This window comes from Bombina bombina, chromosome 8 (genome assembly GCF_027579735.1).
Source record: "Bombina bombina isolate aBomBom1 chromosome 8, aBomBom1.pri, whole genome shotgun sequence".
NCBI lineage: Eukaryota > Metazoa > Chordata > Amphibia > Anura > Bombinatoridae > Bombina > Bombina bombina.
Genome location: NC_069506.1, coordinates 153436167 through 153450996, shown reverse-complemented (window position 1 = coordinate 153450996; position 14830 = coordinate 153436167). Strand labels below are relative to the sequence as shown.

The 14830-nt window shown below is 40.8% G+C and overlaps 1 protein-coding gene across 2 annotated transcripts in view; it reads left to right on the top strand.

Annotated features, from left to right (window-relative positions):
• Positions 1 to 14830, top strand: part of LOC128638596 (uncharacterized) — a 98650-nt gene that overhangs the window by 79430 nt on the left and 4390 nt on the right. The gene's annotated exons all lie outside the window — the stretch shown is intronic.

The window sequence follows — 14830 nt, the reverse complement described above, 5'->3', positions numbered from 1 at the left end:
CCTCCCTGATGATTGATGTAAGCCACCGTCGTTATGTTGTCCAACTGGAATCTGATGAATTTTGCTGAAGCCAACTGAGGCCAGGCCTGAATCGCATTGAAGATCGTCCTCAGTTCTAGAATGTTAATGGGAAGAGACTCTGTCTTAGTCCATACTCCTGAGCCCTTAAAGAGCCCCAGACTGCTCCCCAACCTAAAAGGCTGGCATCTGTTGTTACAATTACCCAGGAAGGTCTGCGAAAGCATGTCCCCTGGGATAGATGATCCAGACAACCACCATTGAAGAGAGTCCCTTGTCTCCTGATCTAGGGTTATTCAAGGAGACACATTTGCATAATCTCCATTCCACTGCCTGAGCATGCTTAGCTGCAGAGGCCTGAGACGAAACCGAGCAAACGGTATGATGTCCATTACCGCCACCATCAGTCCAATTACCTCCATGCACTGAGCCACGGACGGCCGAGGAGTGGACTGAAGGACTCGACAAGTATTCAGAATCTTTGACCTTCTGACCTCTGTCAGAAAAATTTTCATGGATATAGAGTCGATTAGAGTTCCCAGGAAGGGCACCCTTGTCTGTGGGATTAACGAACTCTTGTCCAGATTTACCTTCCACCCGTGAGTTCTCAGGAAGGATAGTACAATGTCATATGGGACCTTGTTAGCTGATAAGACGATGCCTGGATTAGAATATCATCCAGATAAGGCGCCACTGCAATGCCCCGCGGTCTTAGAACCGCCAGGAGAGCCCTCAGAACCTTTGTGGAAATTCTGGGTGCCGTGGCCAGACCGAAAGGGAGAGCCACGAACTGAAAATGTTTGTCCAGAAAGGCAAACCTCAGGAACTTGTGATGATCTCTGTAGATAGGCACATGAAGATATGCATCCTTTAGATCCACTGTCGTCATAAATTGACCCTCCTGGATCAATGGAAGAATGGTACGAATAGTTTCCATCTTGAAAGATGGAACTCTGAGAAACTTGTTCAGACTCTTGAGGTCTAAGATAGGTCTAAAGGTTCCCTCCTTTTTGGGAACTACAAACAGATTTGAATAAAAACCCTGTTCCTGTTCCTGTACTGGAACGGGACAAATCACTCCCATGGAAGAGAGTTTTTTTACACAATCTAAGAACGCCTCTCTTTTTATCTGGTCTGCAGATAATCGAGAAAGCAGAAATCTTCCTCAGAGGGAAGACTTTCTGAACTCCAGTTTGTATCCCTGAGACACTATTTCTATTGCCCAGGGATCCTGAATATCTCGTATCCAAGCCTGAATGAAGAAGTAAAGTCTGCCCCCTACCAGATCCAGTCCAGGATCAGGGGCAAACCCTTCATGCTGACTTGGAAGCAGCATCAGGTTTCTTGGATTGTTTACCCTTGTTTTATGATTGGTTGGGTCTCCAGGTAGTCTTGGATTGCGACTAGTTCCCTTCCTGTTTAGAGGAAGAGGAGGTTCCCTTGAAATTTCAAAAGGAATGAAAATTACTCTGTCGACCTCTCTGTTTGGCTCTTTTATCCTGAGGGAGGAGATGACCCTTGCCTCCCGTGATGTCGGAAATAATTTCCTTCAAGTCAGGTCCAAACAGGGTCTTCCCCTTGTAAGGAATAGCCAGAAGTTTAGACTTGGATGACACATCCGCAGACCAAGGCTTCAACCATAAGGCTCTGCGGGCTAAGATGGAAAAACCCGAACTCTTAGCAGCCAATTTTGAAATCTGCAGAGAAGCATCTGTAATAAACAAATTAGCTAATTTAAGAGCTTTAATCTGATCCTGTATCTCTTCCAAAGAAGTCTCAGTCTTAAGAGACTCTGCAAGAGCATCAAACCAATAAGCTGCTGCCCTAGTGACCGTAACAATGCAAGCAGCCGGTTGCAATAGCAAACCCTGGTGAACATAGATCCTTTTAAGTAGACCCTCCAACTTCTTATCCATAGGATCTTTAAAAGCACAACTATCCTCAATAGGGATAGTACTCCGTTTAGCCAAGGTGGAAATAGCTCCCTCCACCTTAGGAACTGTCTGCCAAGAGTCCCTGACAGCGTCAGCTATAGGGAACATCTTCTTGAAAATGAGAGAAGGGGATACCTGGTCTCTCCCATTCCTTAGAAATAATCTCTGAAGTTCTCTTGGGAACTGGAAAAACATCAGAGTAAGAAGGAACTTCTAAGTATCTGTCCAACTTACTCAACTTCTCCGTTGGGACCACTATTGAAGCACAGTTGTCCAAAGTCACCAAAACCTCCCTCACTAACAGGCGGAGTTGTTCTAGCTTAAACCTGAAAGAAACCACTTCTGAATCAGTCAGAGGTAAGGAACTTCCTGAGTCAGAAATGTCACCTTCGATAGGACCTCCATACCCTCCAACTCAGAGCCCTGGGAGGGTACATCCGAGATCGCCATCATAGTATCAGAAATTGCATTGACCACATAGTTGTCCTTCCTTTTACGCTTGCCTTGAAATATAGGAAAGGCAGATAACGCATCAGAAAGTGTACAGGACATAACTGCAGCTATGTCCTTTAACGTGACTGCAGCAGAAACTGGAGAAGTACATGGCACTTCTTGAGCGGGTGTTAAGGGCTGTGACGCATGGGGAGAAAGCTGCGGCATACTCTGCATCTCATCGTTAGACTCCTGAGAAGCATCCGCTTTGGGCAATTTTTTATCAAAGAAATTTTTTTCTCTATAGTGTAGAGCCCTCTCAATGCATGAGGGACAAAAAGGAACAGGAGGTTCCACATTGGCATTCAAACACATGGCACATGTAACATTCTGGACATCTTCCAAGTCCATGATAACTAAAAAGAAAGGAAAAATTGGTATTGGCCCTTTAAATTATATAGGCCCCTTATATTTGTAGCCAAACACTCTGTGTACAAGCTCTTAATATAAACACTGTCTCTTAATACATCCTGAAAAATAACAGGATACTGTGCCTTTAAAAAATAAAACGTCCAACAATTTTTATGTGTACAAGCTCTAACTGCACTGGATAATCTGTTACCCAATTTCTTTACTATGCATTTTATCCAAAAAAGAAATGACACCTCCTCGCCTCAACAGCTCTGCTGAGGCGCCTACCTGCCACCCGGTACTCCGACCACTCTCCCAGCAAACTCCTGATCGGGTCTCAGAACGCTAAAAACCGCCTGCTTATCCAACCATGTGGTTTTAGCGTAACACCCGACAGCGATGAGGATCACTGGTACACTGGATGTCGGGACTCCGGAGCAATTAGCAACTGCACTGCTTCTCTGACTGAAGCGCGCAAAAGCTAACCCCGCCCTTCGTGGACGTCACAAAAAAACTTCCCGGCTAAGACTTTAGTAAAAAAAAAAGCTGATCTCCACTGTGTCATCCCAAGTGTAGCCCAGAAAAAAAAACACTGTCTCTTACACTGCCCTGTACAGGAGCCCTCTTACTCAAAAAGCTCCAGATAAATATAGTCTTGCCCACAGTACTCATAAACCGTGTCTAACAGGGGAGCCCTCACCGTAAAGAGCCCATGCCATTAACATAGTCCCAGCATAGGCCTGTAAAAGTGCTGTTTGCCTTGTTCAGTATGAAAGCCATACAAACTGTCTAATAGGGGAAGCCCTTCACCTAGAGAGCCCATGTTCCCAATGACATATAAATAAGGAAGATATGGCCCAGAAAAATAAAGACTGCACTTACCTCTATGCTGTTTGACAGCATGACAGCTCCCACAGGATCAAGAGGTCTTCTCCCTCCTATAGCCCTGTGGACACAGATAGGGCCTGAGTTAGTATCTGCTTAGGCCATCACCAGAAGGGCAGCAACACAGTATGGGAGGCGCAGTGAGAATTATGTCCCACCAGTTCCCATTGCTTTAAAGCCACCAATAGCTCTACTCTAGAGACTGACAAGGACTACGGCTACACCCTAGAATAAAATAGCACTCACTGGTACCATTTTAAAAATAATAAACTCTTGATTGAAGAATCTAATCTAACACCTCACTTTACCTCTTCCTATCACTAACACAGGCAAAGAGAATGACTGGGAAGGGAGGGAGGAGCTATATATATATATATATACAGCTCTGCTGTGGTGCTCTTTGCCTCCTCCTGCTGACCAGGAGGCGTAATCCCACAAGGATGAAATCTGTGGACTCATCGTGTCTTTAAAAAGAAAAAGAGCTCCCGCCTAACTGGGTTAAAGTTTGTAGTACTATGGAGGAAGGGGATACGGTCCCCAAAACTTCATATTAAAATACACGTTTGTTTAAAAAGACCAGTGAGTGCATTCCATTGTTTATAATTATTGATTCGCTGTTTGCACCCTGGCAGTTGGATTCGAAGTGAGAGTGCTCTTCTTCTGTTATTATATATATATATATATATATATATATATATATATATATATATATATATACATATACATACACTATGGAGAAAGATATATACTATAAATTAGATCATTCAGACCTATTTGAATTAACCTGGGCAGACTGGAAACACAAATATAACACAGAATGGAAACCCAATCTGTTGACACCGAACTGAGTAAGAGACTATGAAGGATGAGTGAGACCTACATTGAAACCCCATATATAAGTCAGCAATTATCCCATCCCCCTCATCTTCCCCTTTTTAACAGACCAGAAATATTGGGAACTATTAGTTCCCGTTTGTGCTTTGATTTCACAATTTTCTATGTTGATTAGAAAGGAATTGGTTATTTACACAATGACCTGTTATACTTATGTGATTTAAATGTTTTGATATCTTTATCCTCCGGGTCTCATGTTCTCAGTTGATTTTCTTTTCTTATGTAATTCTTGTAAATAAGATTTTTATTGGGTGACAATTCCAACAGCTTTAACATTCACAAACTTTTAGTCACGTGATAACAATAGAGTCGAAAAAGAAAACATGGTATACTTTCAACAACGGAACTTATGATCACATTTTTGCTGCCGAATTGCCCTCCCCTCTTTCCTTGTATCTCACCCCCTCCCCTATTTGATGTCAACCATCTCCCCTGTTCTATTATCCTCTCTATCTCTGCTCCCCCTTTTCTGAGGCCCCTTATACTCCTCTCTCCTCCTTCTCCTAACATTTCTGCATGTATAACATTTTGTGTCTTTCAGGTTGATAAAAAGTCTTGTCTGTTATTATACTTTGCTGTTAGTATTTCTACATTTAATTACCTCCGCCCTTTAATGTTCAGCAGTGGACTCCTTTCCCCCCTGGGACTCGCTTTTTCATTTTGTAGTGTTTACAGTATGTTCCATTCCCCTCTCAGTTGTGCAGCTAATATGTATTCTGAGTTACGGAATGGGTGTAGTATCTGTTTTTGTATCTCTGTTGATTGTTGTAGGATCAACCTCTCCCACTTCTTCATGAAAGCCTTTACCCTATCTTTGACCTCGCTCATGGTATCAAATTGTTCTATTATCATTTGTTGCCGTAGTGCATTTTTGAGCTGACTTAATGTTGGCGGTTTCCTCTTCCTCCACTCCTTGAGAATTAGCTTCCTTGCTGTGAGGATCACGTTATGTGTAAGTCTTTTCTGAGTGCCTAGTTTAGCTGTGGTGTCAAGAAATATTATGGCTTTCCCGTCTAGTTTAATCTGTGTGGAGCACATCTTATTTATCCATCTTTCCGTCGTGGCCCAAAATTTTGTCAGTCTTGGGCAAGTCACAATTAGGTGTGTATAATCGGGGTCCGGCTGTCTGCATTTGACGCATACATTTTCTGTGTCTTTCTCCCATTTACTGTATATTCTGGGTGTGATGTGTGCCCTATGAATCGTTTTGATGTGCATCTCCCTTATGTCTGCTCCTATAGTGGCTCTCCTGACTTTTTCTATACTCTCTGTAATTTGTTCCTCTGAAATTGGTGTCTGCAGTATGTCTGACCATTTGTCACCCAGGTTTGCCTTGTGTTTTTGGTTTGGCTTTTCTATCAACATTTTATATATTGGGGAAACAGAGTGACCCCCTTGCGATGTTCGAGCAATCAGTTTTGAAATCGGATCATTATGATCTGTGAAATCTATGTGTTTCTGTAACTGTGTAACGTAGTGTTTGACTTGCAGGTATGCAAAATGATGTTGTCTAGGTAGTGTGTATTCTTTTTGTAGGTCTTGGAATGTGTGGATCAGCCCTGTGGACTCCGATACCAACTGTTTAACCGCGTGTAAGCCTGTGTCTTTCCATTGTTGGAATGGCTTTGTCGTCAGACCTGCTGGGAAGTCAGGGTTTCCCCCTATGGGTATGAATTTTGTGTGTGTATGTGATACCCCCATCCACTTGCATATTTTCGTCCAGGCCCTTACTGATTCCCCAAAAATTGGGAAATCCTTGGACCATGTGCGTAATTTGTGATGTTCCATGTGCGGTAGCATGGCTAATGCCCATGGCTGCACCATACTACTTTCTATTTCTTTGTGTGTGAAATGGTTCGTGTTACTTAGCCAGTCCAAGACGTATTTGCTAGTTGTGGCCCAATTGTATAGTTCCAGGTTCGGTAGGCCAAGGCCCCCTGCGTGAACCGAACACATGATCTTCTCCAGGCTGAGCCTGTGTTTTTTCCCCGACCATATGAACTTCGCCCATTGTGTGTTTAAGTGTTTCAGATCTTTCTTATGTAATAGCATGGGGAGCATTTGGAAGGGATACATAAGTCTAGGAAACAGGATCATTTTTATCAGACTAATTCTGCCCGTCGTTGATATCGGCAATGCCTTCCAGTTTTCTAAATCCTCTATAATTTTGTCAATTATCGGTTTATAGTTAAGTGCATACCATTTGGCTGGGTCCTTTGATAAGCTAATCCCCAGGTATTTAATAGTGTCTTCTAGTGTTTTAAAGTTAAATCCTAGATCTGCTCTATAACTAGGTGGAGATAGCCACAAGATCTCGCTTTTATCTTTATTTATTTGGTACCCTGAGATTTTGCTGAAGTCTTCAATAATTGACATTAGTCGTGGTGTGTCCCTCTCTGGGTCTGATATGAATACTATCATGTCATCTGCATACAGGGATAGGTGCAGTGTCTCCTTCCCCACCCTTATTCCTTGTGTGTCCGTCCTAATTCTGTATGCTAGCGGCTCCATGGCCAAGTCAAAAAGGAGGGGTGAAAGTGGGCAACCCTGCCTCGTCCCCCTTCCCAGTCCGAATCTTGGAGAGAGTGTGCCATTAATGATTACTGCTGCTTGAGCTGATCTATAAATGCTGGCGACCGACCCGAAGAAGGAGCCCCTAATTCCATATCTGGTCAACGTGTGGAATAGGTGTTCCCACAACACCTTGTCAAAAGCCTTCTCCGCATCGATCGCCAGCATGCATGCTTTTTGTGATATGTAGTCTGTTTTTCCGTCCTTTCTGGTGTTCCAGTAATGTTGTAAGACTAATTGTACTTTCCTGATGTTGAGGACTGATGATCTGCCCTTGATAAACCCTGTTTGGTCGCTGTGGGTCAAAGATGGTAATATGATAGCTAACCTGTTGGCCAAAATTTTTGTGAAAATTTTGTAGTCACTATTTAATAGTGATATGGGTCTGTATGATTCCCTAGCAGTGGGGTCTCTGCCTGGTTTTGGAAGGACACAAATGTGTGCTTCTGTAAATCTGTCGCTTAACTCTTCTCCTCCTGTTATCTTGTCAAATAGCGTGACTAGTGGCGCCAATATTTCCTCTTTCATCAACTTGTAGAATTCATTGGGTAAGCCGTCAGGTCCTGCTGTCTTATTTAGTGGTAGTTGTCCTATTGTCTTGTGTATTTCCTGTATTGTGATTGGTGCGTTTAATAGTTGAAGGTTCTCCTCCGTGATTTGGGGTAGTTTAATGGTTTCCCAGAACTGATCTCTGTGTCTCCCGTCTACTGAATGTGGTGTATATAGGTCTGAGTAGTAGTCACTGAATGCCTGCTGCTTTTCCTTTTCCGTTATTAAAGTTTTGCCCTGGACTCTCAATGTCTGTATTACATTGGGTTTTCTCACTAACCTTGTAATGTTGGCTAGGGTGCTGCTTATCTTATTGCCATATCTGTAGAAACGTGCCCTGGCTCTGGTTATGGTGTTTTTAGCATTTTTCTTATGTAATTCTTATTGAATGACCAATAAAGCTTTTGAAAAACAAAAAAAAAAAATGTTGTTTGTAGAGTACACTGTTGACTACCATAGTGAATTAGACATGGGCATTTAGATGCTTAATTAGCATCCGTATGCGGAAAAAAATATTTTATGACTTTACTGTCCTATTATCTTTAAAAAAATAAAAAATAAAAAAAAAATCATTATCTTACCAGTTTATTGTAATATACTTAAAGGGACACTTAACACCTGCTGAAAATTTTCTAAACTTTTTCTGAGGAATCAAAATAAACTAATACACTTTTCTCAATGCTGTATGTTCATCTTACTACAAACTCTTCATGAAAACTCTTCATATTTTCTATGCATATAGACAGCTTGTGTTTTCCTATGTAGGGTGCCATCTTGTAACATGTGTGCACCCAAGTCATGTGATGCGCATGGCAGCTTCTCTCACTGATGTTATAGAAGGCAGGGAAATTGTCAATGCTAATTCACTGTAATGCAAAGCATGCATTACAGTGTATGAGGACAAAGATCTATTTTATATTTGTAATACAGTAATTGCATCTTCTTTTATCAAACATATTTTAAACATTCTATGTACTGAACAGATCCACAGTCTGTGTGTTTCACTATTCACTGCTATAACTAAGTTCAGTTTTAATTGCCAGCCAGATGTTCAGAGGCAGAGGGGAGGGAGGGGGAGTGTCTAGAAGCCGTTTTTGTAACTCACTGTTATTCAGTTCTCTACAATATCTAAGGAGAAATTTCTCTCTTTGTGTTCCAGGAATTTACTTTTGTTTTCACCATCATATTTTAATTATCAAACAGCACCACACTTTTTATGCTATATAAAAAGTGTGGTGCTGTTTGATAATTAAAATAATATGATTATGAAAACAAAAGTAAATTCCTGGAACACACAGAGAGAAAATTCTCCTCAGATATTGCAGAGAACTGAATAACAGGGAGTTAAAAAAATGGCTTCTAGACTCTCCCCCTCCCCTCTGCCTCTGAACATCGGGCGATTGAAACTGAACTTAGTGAACAGTGAAGCACATAGACTGTGGGTCAGTGGAGGCTCCTCCATTTGAGCACTCCTGCACGTGAACACCCAAATAAAAGGGGGGAAAAAGAAAGAAAATAATTTATTTGGATGAAGAAATATAATTTCTCCTATTGGAAAAATTATATGTATTCCGCCAAAAATTTTCTAGTCTAGGCTTTCAAGTTTTATTTAAAAAAAAAAAAAAACTTTTATATACATCTATGCTCTATTATACTTCTCTACCGCACGTGCGGTAGAGAAGTATAGCCTGCCATACAAATTTGCATATTTTTCCTCTATGCTTGCAGTGCAGCCCATAACTGAGCCTATACCTCTCTTAATCGCACACTATTTAGTGTGCTAATTGGGCTATTTGTATGGGCGGCCAGCAGAGGGAGCACTTTTTTTTATTAAGTTTTTTTTTTTTTTTTTTGCTGGCTCAGTCGCGCCAAAAATTTCAGTGCGCAGGCAGCGCAGTTGGATCTCATCTGGAGTCTGGTTTGGCCGGGACTCCCGGGAGAAATGGACATCTAATTTGTAAGTGTATCTTCTACTTTTAGCCCTGCTGCGGGCTAGCACTGCACTGGACCGGCCAGGGAGGCATTGAAGTCAGTGTATATCCTCCCCAGTACACGCCTCTGCTTTGGAATAAGTTTGTGTGTGGTGTCGTGGGTGTCTAAGTTACAGAGTTAGCAAGATGTTGAAACGTATTTGTCTTGGGCTGCAGACACTCTCATTTTATTATTACTTTAAGTAATAATAAAATGAGAGTGTCTGCAGCCCAAGACAAATACGTTTCAACATCTTGCTAACTCTGTAACTTAATAATAATAATAATTTTTATTGTGGTTTAGACCCTGTAATTATTGTATGATGTATCTTAGGCACTTATATTTATGATTTTTTGTTGACCATGGCATTTAACACAGCATGCAGTGTACCGTATGTTCTGCACGTTTTAGGTTGCTATGGCAACCTTGGGTGATCTGTGCTGCTCATGTGTAACACTCTTACTGCTTAGAATTTTGTCTTATTTACTGCAGTGTTTTGGTTTCTATTAGGTATTCATGTACACCATTTTATTATATCACCTGGTTTGTACATATTTGGGATCTCCACGCTAACTTTATTGTTATATAGGTTGCTATGGCAACCATGTTGCGGTCTGTGCAATCCCTGTGAATAATGATTGGTGCCTACATTATATGTTATAAGACTCTTTATACTGTGCTGTATAACACTGATTAAAGTGATTTTTGCTTGTCCTATATTTTTATATATATATATATATATATATATATATATATAAAGAGCAATCTGAGGGGCGGGGCTTTATTTCAAGGGGTGTGGTCAGGGGAGGGGCTAAGTGCACCTCCATCTTCATAATTCACCAGCCGCCACTGCTGTGGGTATGTTCAGTACATAAAACGTTTAAAATATGCTTGATAAAAGAAGATGCAATTACTATATTACAAATATAAAATAGATCTTTGTCCTCATACACTGTAATGCATGCTTTGCATTACAGTGAATTAGCATTGACAATTTGACTGCCTTCTATAACATCAGTGAGAGAAGCTGCCGTGCACACATGTCATGTGACGGCAGTGCCTGAAATGAAAGTGCGTTACAAGATGGCACCCTGCATAGGAAAACACAAGCCGAGGATAAGCATAGAAAATATGAGGAGTCTTCATGAAGAGTTTTATAGTAAGATGAACATACAGCATTGAGAACAGTGTATTAGTTTATTTTGATTCCTCAGCAACAGTTAGTTCAGAAAATCTTAACCCCTTAATGACCACAGCACTTTTCCATTTTCTGTCCGTTTGGGACCAAGGCTATTTTTACATTTTTGCGGTGTTTGTGTTTAGCTGTAATTTTCTTCTTACTCATTTACTGTACCCACACATATTATATACCGTTTTTCTCGCCACTAAATGGACTTTCTAAAGATACCATTATTTTCATCATATCTTATAATTTACTATAAAAAAAAATATAAAATATGAGGAAAAATTGAAAAAAACACACTTTTTCTAACTTTGACCCCCAAAATCTGTTACATATCTACAACCACCAAAAAACACCCATGCTAAATAGTTTCAAAATTTTGTCCTGAGTTTAGAAATACCCAATGTTTACATGTTCTTTGCTTTTTGTGCAAGTTATAGGGCCATAAATACAAGTAGCACTTTGCTATTTCCAAACCACTTTTTTCCAAAATTAGCGCTAGTTACATTAGAACACTAATATCTTTCAGGAATCCCTGAATATCCCTTGACATGTATATATTTTTTTTTAGTAGACATCCCAAAGTATTGATCTAGGACAATTTTGGTATATTTCATACCACCATTTCACCGCCAAATGCGATCAAATACAAAAAATCGTTCACTTTTTCACAAATTTTTTCACAAACTTTTGGTTTCTCACTGAAATTATTTACAAACAACTTGTGCAATTATGGCATACATGGTTGTAAATTCTTCTCTGGGATCCCCTTTGTTCAGAAATAGCAGACATATATGGCTTTGGCGTTGCTTTTTGGTAATTAGAAGGCCGCTAAATGCCACTGCGCACCACAAGTGTATTATGCCCAGCAGTTAAGGGGTTAATTAGGGAGCTTTTAGGGAGCTTGTAGGGTTAATTTTAGCTTTAGTGTAGTATAGTAGACAACCCCAAGTATTGATCTAGGCACATTTTGGTATATTTCATGCCACCATTTCACCGCCAAATGCGATCAAATTGAAAAAAAAGTTAAATTTTTCACAATTTTAGGTTTCTCACTGAAATAATTTACAAACAGCTTGTGCAATTATGGCACAAATGGTTGTAAATACTTGTCTGGGATCCCCTTTGTTCAGAAATAGCAGACATATATGACTTTGGCGTTGCTTTCTGGTAATTAGAAGGCCGCTAAATCCTGCTGCGCCTCACACGTGTATTATGGCTAGCAGTGAAGGGGTTAATTAGGGAGTTTGTAGGGAGCTTGCAGGGTTAATTTTAGCTTTAGTGTAGAGATCAGCCTCCCACCTGACACATCCCACCCCCTGATCCCTCCCAAACAGCTCCCTTCCCTCCCCCACCCCACAATTGTCCCCGCCATCTTAAGTACTGGCAGAAAGTCTGCCAGTACTAAAATAAAAGGGTTTTTTAAAAAAAATAAAAAAATTTTTTAGCATATTTACATATGCTAGGGTGTAGGATCCCCCCCTTAGCCCCCAACCTCCCTGATCCCCCCCAAAACCGCTCTCTAACCCTCCCCTCTGCCTCATTGGGGGCCATCTTGGGTACTGGCAGCTGTCTGCCAGTACCCAGTTTGCAAAAAAAAGTGCTTTTTTTATTTTTTTGGGGCTTTTTTCTGTAGTGTAGCTTCCCCCCCCCACACAGACAATCCCCCACCACCTTGCTGATCTTTTTTTTTTTTAAGATTTCGATATATTTATACATTTTTTATTAAATCATTTTCTGTAGTGTAGCGGTTCCCACCCGCTCCCTCCCCGTGCACGCGCCCGCCCCCGCCCTCCCGTGCGTCCGTGCGCGCCCCTGCTCGTCCCCGCCCACGATCCCGCCCCCCCTGCACATAACCAGGGCCATCGATGGCCGCCACCCGCCTCCCGGTCCGGCTCCCACCCACCAACGCAGGTAGCCACCGATCTCCGGTGCAGAGAGGGCCACAGAGTGGCTCTCTCTGCACCGGATGGCTACCAAAGGTTATTGCAGGATGCCTCCATATCGAGGCATCACTGCAATAACCGGAAAGCAGCTGGAAGCGAGCAGGATCGCTTCCAGCTGCTTTCCAAACCGAGGACGTGCAGGGTACGTTCTCAGGCATTAACTGCCTTTTTTTTGAGGACGTACCCTGCACGTCCTCGGTCGTTAAGGGGTTAAGCAGGTGTTAAGTGTCCCTTTAAGGTTGTAAGGAAACATTAAAAAAAACTTTAAAGGGACAGTCAACACCAGCATTTTTGTTGTTTAAAAAGAAAGATAAACCCTTTATTACCCATTCCCCAGTTTTGCATATACAACACAGTTATAATAATACACGTTTTACCTCTGTAATTATCTTGTATCTAAGCCTCTGCTGACTGCCCCCTTATTTCAGTTCTTTGGACAGACATGCAGTTTAGCCAATCAGTGCTCACTCCTAGGTCACTTTAGGTGCATGAGCTCAATGTTATCTATATGAAACATGTGAACTAATGCCCTCTAGTGGTCAAAATGTATTCAGATTAGAGGCAGTCTTCAAGGTCTAAGAAATTAGCATATGAACCTCCTAGGTTTAGCTTTCAACTAAGAATACCAAGAGAACAAAGCAAAATTGGTGATAAAAGTAAATTGGGAAGTTGTTTAAAATTGCATGCCCTATTTAAATCATGAAAGTTTTTTTTGGACTTGACTGTCCCTTTAAAAATCATTAAAAAAAATCCCCTCCTATTATAGATTTAAAAAATATGCTGCGTCACTTTCAAGTGAACATTTGAGTATCATGTACCTTAAAGGGACAATTCACCGAAAAATTTTCTCCCATTTAAATTGTTCCCAATGTTCCATTTTACCTGCTGGAGTGTATTAAATGGTTTACAAGTAGCTCCAGGCTTTAGCGCCGTTAGGACGGAATAGAACATACAAGCTGTTTGGCTGTCCTGAAGCCAACGGTGCTTCCTGGATGGGATTGAGGTCTGGAGGGCGTGCTTCATAGGGACGCCCCTTGACCCGATCATTGAAATGTCACAATCACGTGATTTCAATTTGTCTACATCAGAACGTTGTTCCGATGTAGACAAGTTAACCCTGTCATTTAAGGGTTAAAATAGCTGATTTAGCTTGTGGTTTCCCAACCAGTGTGCCGTGGCAGACTGACAACAGTGCGGGGGTGTCCCTCTTTCAAATTTTGAAATATTGGGAGGTATGTGACAGGCTCATCAGGCATCATTTACAACCATGACATTGACATTCATTCACTGACAATCATTATGATTGTTTGTGAATGAATGTCAATATGTCATGTATAGTTTGTAGGAGGCATGACAGCACAGTACAGAGTGTATATATATATATATATATATCTCCTGTATTAGGCTACAATGTGTGATTTTGTAAAATTTTGGGATGGTGGTGTGCCGCAGGATTTTTTTTAATGTAAAAAAGTGTGCCACGGCAAAAAAAGGTTGCAAATCACTGTCCCAACCTATTCTGAAAGATTTGATACTGGAGTCTCAGCTATTGAATAGCCTAAGTAAACACAGCAAGCAGAAGAAATTAAACTCACAGTGGGGTGCAGGATAGTTAAATAATAAAATTATAATTTCTCATACATTTTATACTCTGCAGCTGGTATAACAAGTCACTGAAAATACATTAATATAAAAACAATTTTACAGTGTACTGTCCCTTTCAGAATTTTACTGTAATATTTAAGTATGACCATTAGATGGCACAGGATATGTTGCACACAAAGCAATTATATGTGAAAATAGCTACAATTTGTCTTTTTTTTTTTTTAATTCTTGTACGATAAGGGCCGAGCGTGACGTACATTCATAATATATTTTATACTCTGCTTTGTATTACTGCTATATCGTTTTATAAAGGGACACTTGGGTTAAATTAAATTTTAATGCTTCAGATACAGCATGTAATGTTAAACAACTTTCCAATTTACTTCTATTAAAAAAATGTGCAGTCTTTTATATTTAAAATTTTTGAGTCA